General features: G+C 39.4%; 1 protein-coding gene across 1 annotated transcript in view; it reads right to left on the reverse strand.

Annotated features, from left to right (window-relative positions):
• The window catches only part of LOC123515694 (neuropeptide CCHamide-1 receptor-like), a 91,553-nt gene that overhangs the window by 21,415 nt on the left and 61,778 nt on the right, over positions 1-8,360 (reverse strand). The window lies entirely within an intron of this gene.

Raw genomic sequence — 8,360 nt, forward strand, 5'->3', positions numbered from 1 at the left:
GCCACCTGTACGAGAATCAACTGGTAATTACTGCCACGTGCTCACTCAAGCATGACTCTAAATGCTATAAGATAATCAACCCGTTAATTGCTAGCTGTGGGCTCCCATCAAGGGTAAAGGAATGCTGTGTGATGTTTGAGTTAGATTCCAAAAGTGCCAATGATGTAAATAAAAGAATAAATAGAAATGAAAAATAAAAGTAATTCAGGTTTCTAAGTGTATGCAATTTTTGTTTTTGTTCATTAAACTCGTATTGTATAAATGAATAGAATGAAGCAACATGTATCGAGACAATTGAAAATATTAAAAGATGGTCGGTTTTTTACGTTCTGCCTGTTTCCTTTTTCATCATTTATTGTTTGAAAAATAATTTCATGAGCATTTTCTTTTACTTTTTGGAAAATATATCTCTTTGGCTGACCTCCCCAACACATACAAAAAAAGGGGAAAAAGAAGAAATAAAACTATCTTCCAGTAATCTGTGAGTTTAAACTTCACAATAAGCGACAAAAATGTGACTAGTGATGAGTGAGTGAAGCACAGCAACATATTCAGTGATTGATATTCTTTGTTTCCTTTCAATACAGTGACGGCATCAGAAAAGTCACGTTACTTTGTATGATTTTGTCACGCATATTCTTACAGTCAAATCATTCATTTTTTATACATAACATTGGTATTTTTGAGCTTTAGTACATAAAAAAAACAGTAATGAACCAATAAGTAAACGAATGGATAAATAAGTAAATAAATAAATAAATAAACAAATACAGCCTACTCGTAAAAACAAATTCTAAAGATGGAAGTATATTTATTCACAAGAGGTGGAAATCATGGCAAGACTTTCCTAACTAACTTCTTGGACGCCACTTGCACCACTCCAGACTGCAACACACGACACAACCGTACCATGGAACCTCAGCTCCCACTCAGCGCTAAGAGAGAGGGAAGACACACCATCTCCACTGAATGCCGACGTAAAAAAAAGACAAAGTGAGAGAGAGAGAGAGAGAGAGAGAGAGAGAGAGAGAGAGAGAGAGAGAGAGAGAGAGAGAGAGAAATGTAAACTCATCCTTCAGTTCTGCAACGAGGATATCTAAAGTCAACTCAAGAGGAAGGAATAGCACTGGGTTTTCGCTCATCTGGAAGGAAAAAAAGATAAAAGACGAGGATTTCTGAAGACTCGATGCTCAGTTTTGCACGAGGTTCCTTTCCATAAAAATGTCGAGAGCACCTCAGTGTCCCTCCCTTGTGGTGACTGAGGGCCTGAGGAGGTGCTGGATAGATCTGCGCAGGGGACACTAACCTTGTTCACTTAACCTATATTCCTGGCACTGAGGCGGGTTTAAAAGCTAGGCGCTGATTGGCTGCACCCCTCTCTCGCTAGCACCCACGGAGAGGCTGTGTCTTGTATGTCCAGTGAGAAATGTTTTTATTTTATATGCTATAACTCACTTCATATAAGGGATAGCCAGATTTGGTTAACACTGTAAGACTCAGCAGTGACTGTACAATCAAGATGTATTGTAGAAAATTAACAAAAGAAAAAGATAATGGTATTATGATGAGTTGAAGTGCGACGATTTCATAAAAATGTTTATATCCTGTTTTGTTTTGCTCGTTATTTTAAAAGGATGTTCATTGAATGCTGAAATATATTATTGCATCATATAGGAAAAACTCTCATGAACACGATGGTGTTATCAGAATGCAGGTAAACCTCAACTTAATGAAAACACAGAGTCATTTGTAGCCACATGTTACTCGCCGCGGCTTAAGGCAAGCCGCTCCATAGTAGTGATGATCCCACCCCCCCCAACCGCCCGCCACCCCACTCCCGAGCCCAACACCACCACCACCATCATCACTACCACGGAGCGGCTCGCCGTAAGCCACGGCGAGTAACATGTGGCTACAAATTACTCTGTTTTCATTAAGTGGAGGTTTACCTGCATTCTGATAACACCATCGTGTTCATGAGAGTTTTTCCTATATGATGCAATAATATATTTCAGCATTCAGTGAACATCCTTTGAAAGTAACGAGCAAAACAAAACAGGATATAAACATTTTTATGAAATCGTCGCAGTTCAACTCGTCATAATACCATTATCTTTTTTCTTTTGTTAATTTTCTACAATACATCTTGATTGTACAGTCACTGCTGAGTCTTACAGTGTTAATCTGGCTATCCCAAATCTGGCTATCCTTATATGAAGTGAGTTATAGCATATAAAATAAATACATTTCATACCTTCTATAACTAATGGGACACTGTTTTCGTGCAAAGTACAAGTAAATGCATAGTTCTGTATCGTAAACAAGACAAAATTAAGCTGCTTTTCTTCTTTCTTTCTCTCTTCTCCCCGTGTATCCAAATAAACGATTTCCACAGTGGTAGTGAGGTTAAGGAAGGGCGGTTGTGGCAGGTAAAGGGCTAAAGTTATGACAGAAAGCAATAATTAGATACTCTATGAAGCAGGAAAAAAAAGTCACTCCAAAGAAATTTTATCATTAAACTTTGGCATTTACGAGCGAGTGTAAGAAAAAATAGTCACAATATAAAAAAAAGAAAATAAAATCATTAATGAAACAGGAAAAAACAAAAAAACAAATGCACCTGCAGTGAACGATATCAGGAAGCTTAACGAAATATATGTGAGAATAAACAATAAAAATGAACAGAAAAGAGATAAAACTGAAATTCTAAATTCCATCATGAAAAAATAAATAAATAAATAAAAATGCACCTCCAGAGAAAAACATATCACGAAACTTAGAGAATTATAAATGAGAATAAGAAGAAAAAAAAAAAAAAAGGAAAAATAAAAGTGTAATGCTTATTCTCTCCTAATCACATAATAGTCTCTGAGCCACGCGATAATCCATTTTACTGTCCCGTTCCTTTCTATCTATGCCCAGTTTTGCGCTGTGGATAATTGCCCGCTTGTATTTTTATGGGGGCGAGATTACAACTGGCTGGGATTGCAGGGAAAGTAGAGGCAAAGAGATAACACACACAGGGAAGAAGAGATGATTCACGATTATCTCTTCTCTCTTTTCTTTTCTTTTTCAGCGATTTCCTGGTTCCCTTTCTCCTTTTCCTCCTTCTCTTCTTTCTTCAGTTCCTAGAAATATTACTACGTCATTTATTATTGTTATCATCATTTTACTCCTATTACCACTATCACCACTACTGCAACTACTATTACTACTACTACTACTTTCACTACTACTACTACTACTACTACTACTACTATAATCATCACGACAGCTTTGTTTTGCTTCCTGCAGTCGGCAAGGTAACACAGGTAAACAGCCACAAGTACTCGTGAATTATTACCACCACCACCACCACCACCACCACCACCACCACCACGTGTCCCTGTACAGATCCAGTTTAGGCTTTGCGCTTCCTACCGAGCTCTCTATCCAATGCAAGTCACCCACATTGCATATCTCTTCTTCCTTTCCTCCTGTCCATTACGCATGACTGCCTCTTTTCTCCCTTTCTTTCATATTTCCAGAATATTTCTTTTCGCACACACACACACACACACACACACACACACTCTCTCTCTCTCTCTCTCTCTCTCTCTCTCTCTCTGGCCTTTTTCTCTGTGTCTGCTTATTACTGTGTGTAGTTATGCCCTCCTCCTCTCTCTCTCTCTCTCTCTCTCTCTCTCTCTGTTCCTTCGCTCCTGTGCCTTTTGCTTATTTTGTCTGTTTGTACCACGGCACTTGTTCCTTCTGCCCACCCTCTCCCTCTCTCCTCTTTGATGTTGACAAGTGGCTGGCAGGAATATGCTACTTTTATTTGACGAGAGAGAGAGAGAGAGAGAGAGAGAGAGAGAGAGAGAGAGAGAGAGAGAGAGAGAGAGAGAGAGAGAGAGAGAGAGAGAGAGAGAGAGAGAGAGAGAGAGAGAGAGAGAGAGAGAGAGAGAGAGAGAGAGAGAGAGAGAGAACAATAGCCTGACACATACATCCGCCCACTCACACACACTCACAACAAGCAAACTAACGGACAAGTAGACACACACGTACCAATAAAGTGACATACACACACATACACACACAAACACACACACACACACACACACACACACACACACACACACACACACGCGGAAGACATATTACTCTTGATTACAGGCTAAAATATCTCTCGGGTTCAAAGTACGACCATGTCACGAAACAAAATTAAATAGATAAATGAAATAATTGGATGAAGAAATAAGACGAAGCTAAAATCAATAGGAATGAAATGAAATGAAACGAAATAAAAGTGAGCCAGCGTATATTTAGGCATCAATAATGGCACTATTCAGCACAAATGACATTTTAGGCAGTGTGCACTCACTATATATTAAGTGGGACTAATTGCAACACACACACACACACGCACGCACACACACACACACACACACACACACACACACACACACACACACACACACACACACACACACACACACACACACACACACACACACATACACATACATACACACACTACAGGCTTCCTACTGGGTTTCATCTGACTTCTCACTTTGATGTAAAAAAATAATAATGATGATAATAACAATAATATGGATAAAAAAAAATCACATAACTTTTTGTGTGACTGAGGAAGAAAACTAGCAAACCATATTAACCCTGTCAGTACTGGGACGCATTTTTACCTTGAGTGTTGGGTGTGACTAGACGATTTTATTTACATTAGAAAGGGTCTGTGGAGGTCAGAAGATTAATTGTCAGAGTCTTCACTATTTCAATCCCCACATAAGTTTCTGAAGCTGTATAAAATCACCAAACAGTAACCAGAATAAATATGAAAACGTCTCATGGTACTGAAGAAGTCAAAAGGAGCATTTCGTGACACTCCAGCAGCGTATCTACTTTCTAATATGCTACACTTCATTAATTCGCAAAGTTGGGTCGAATATTGCGTATCTATTGATTAATGCTTATTACAATTGTTTCCTGAAAGGTGTTCCATTAGGTAAACACGGAGACAGTGAGTCTATGTTACACTTTATTAGTTCACAAAGCTGGGTTAAATATCACATATCTACTTATAGCATCAAAATTATTGCTAGATTTTATTAATATATTTTTCTTTCATAACGGTATTCGATTAAGTGTTCACAGAGGCAATGATCTTTCTAATACCATCACAGTTCAGTATATCAGCGACATTCCCTTGCTAAATGTCTTGAGAAGGAAAATCATCACTTTATTTTCACTCTTCTCAGCTAATGACTCTACGACAAACAAGCAAAGATGATTAAATTCTAACACAATTACATCTCAACAAACTCTCTCAGCATAACACTGCGGAAGACAGGAAGAAAGGGATCCCCTACTCATTCCAGCCAATTCCACGACAAAGCAGCAAGATGACGCAGCAGATGGCTAAATTCTAACACTACCATCTTAACCCCTTCAGTACCATGACGCGTTTCCATATTCATTCTGCTTACGATTAGGTGATTTTATACAGCTTCAAAACTCATGAGGGGGATTAAAATAGTGAGACAGTGGCCATTAATCTTCTGACCTCCATAGACCCTTACTAATGTCAATAAAATGGTCTAATCGTAAACAAATCTCAAGGTAAAAATATGTCCCAATACTAAAGGGGTTAACAAACTCTCTCGGTATAACATTGAAGGAAGAAAGAAATGTCCTCCGCACTCCAGCCAGCCACTGAATCCACAACAAAACAGCAAGGATAACACACACTACCTTTCTTTAACACATCCACGACCATTCCCAGTGAAACATGTTGAGGAAAGAAAAGAGAAAACCTTTCTTTTTACACACCTCACTCACTGATTACATGAGAAAGGAGCAAAGATGATTAACCCTTTCAGTGCCATGACGCGTTTTCATATTCATTCTGCTTACTATTTAGTGATTTTATACAGCTTTAGAAATTTATGTAGGGGATTGAAATAGTGAAGACTCTGGCCATTAATCTTCTGACCTCCATAAAGCCTTCTTAATGTAAGTAAAATCGTCAAATTATACCCAAACTCAAGGTCAGAATGCGTCCCAGTAATGAAAGGGTTGAGACTTCATATATAGCAACAATTCTTAGTGAGACAGAACACTTACATTTCTACTCCATCCATTTACTGATTTTAGGACAAAGTAGGAACTATGAAAGATGTAAAGGAAGAGAAAAAAATATCAAAGAGTTCCAACATAACAGCCATTCCTAGTGAGAGAAAACACCTACATGGCCACTCCATTCATTTACTAATTTCATGACGAAGTAGGAACGATGGCGAAGGCGCTGATGAGAAAGGCAAAGAATGGAAAAAAAACAAGACTTCCAACATAACAGTGAGAGAGAACACCTACGTATCTACCACATCCATTTACTGATTTCAGGACGGAATGATGAAGGAGGAGCTAGTGAAGGAGGCAAAGGAAGAAAAAAATAGACTTCCAACATAACATAGCGCTGGTGAAGGAGGCGAAGGAAAGGGTAAAAAAAATCATCTTTCTTTCACTCTTCCAAGTTACAGAATTGACGACAAAGCGGCAAAGATGGAGACGGTGGCGCTGGTGAAAGTAAAGTGCACGGAGGGTGAAATGTTAGGTTTTCCGCGACCGTCACTGCAAGCTGTATGACACAAAGCACAGTAAAGTTTCGTAAGAAGTCATTTCGTTTGTTATATTTCAAATTTTACGGTTTCCACTTGAAGGGTTTAGAGACTTGATGCTAACAGTGTTCCCCCTCTCTCTCTCTCTCTCTCTCTCTCTCTCTCTCTCTCTCTCTCTCCACATGTTATATACACTTTCCGTGGCATTGATAAACACAGCGTCAAAAAAATAATAATAAGTAAACTGCCAGAGGGGAAGAATGTGTTTGTGAGAGTTTTTTGCAAGGATGAGTGAAGGAAGCAAGGCAGAGATGAGAGAGGAAGAAAAGGAAGAGGGAGGGAAGAGAAGGAGAAGGAGGAGGAGGACGGGGGTGGAGGAGGAAAATAGCTAAGAGGAAGGGGAGAAGGCGAAGCAAAACAGACGCTGAGAGTGAAAAATACACACACACACACACACACACACACACACACACACACACACACACACACACACACACACACACACACACACACACACACACACACACACACACCGACATGGAAAGTAGGGATAAGCTGGCGCGTCGGACAGTCCGTGTAGGGTGAGGTGAGTATTATAGGTAAATGAGACAAAGAGTGTGAGTGGATGATGGAAGGGTGAGGGAAGGGTGAGAGAGAGAGAGAAGATAGATAGACAGATAGATAGATAGAGATAGATAGATAGATAGATAGATAGATAGAGAGAGAGAGAGAGAGAGAGAGAGAGAGAGAGAGAGAGAGAGAGAGAGAGAGAGAGAGAGAGAGAGAGAGAGAAAGGGATGTAATGCGTGTAAGCTGGTATGTTCTGTATTAAATCTCTCTCTCTCTCTCTCTCTCTCTCTCTCTCTCTCTCTCTCTCCCTCTCTCTCACCAGGTAATTCGTGTCATGGCGGTTCCTAGTACATTTTTTCCTCTCACGTCTCATTCTACTCTCCATCTTCCAGCCTCCTCTTCTTCCCAGCTCCTCGTTTCCCTGGCCATCCGTCTACCTGTCCCTCGACCAAGATACTGTCCTCTCCCAGCCCTGTCTCGGCTCCTAATGTGCCTCTGCAACGTCTTCACCACTCAGGCTATTTGACTGTTTTAGCATATCTTTTTACATGTTCCTCTCTTGTATACTTGGTTGACATGCTTTTACTTCTCCTGTGTCTCTGTCTCTTTCTCTCTCTCTCTCTCTCTCTCTCTCTCTCTCTCTTACTCCTGGTTCCTTGTTTTATTCTATTCCTCTTCTTCATCTTCTTTCTCCTCCTCCTTCCCTTCCTCCTCTTGCTGCTGCTATTTCTGTTTCTGCTTTTACTGGTTATACTTTTTTTTATTCTTCCTCCTTTTTTCTCCTGTTGTTGTTGTTGTTGTTGTTGTTGTTGTTACTTATATAATATTAGTAAGGATAATAATTGATGTTACTGTTACTATTATTACTATTATTATCATTATTATTATTATTAGTAGTAGTAGTAGAAGTAGTAGTAGTAGTAGCAGTGGACGTAGTAGTAATAATAGTAGTAGTAGTAGTATTGTTCTTTTTCCTACTATCTTCATCTGCACCACACACGCACACACACACACACACACACACACACACACACACACACACACACACACACACACACCGAAGAAGAGTAGGAAAGCCAAAATAAAAGTAAACAAAAGATCATTGTTGTGGCGCAGAACCATCTTTTTATAATTTTGGAGTGTAAAGCAGCAAATCTTCATATTCCAAGTGGGTTT

Source organism: Portunus trituberculatus, chromosome 39 (assembly GCF_017591435.1).
Source record: "Portunus trituberculatus isolate SZX2019 chromosome 39, ASM1759143v1, whole genome shotgun sequence".
Taxonomy (NCBI): Eukaryota; Metazoa; Arthropoda; class Malacostraca; order Decapoda; family Portunidae; genus Portunus; species Portunus trituberculatus.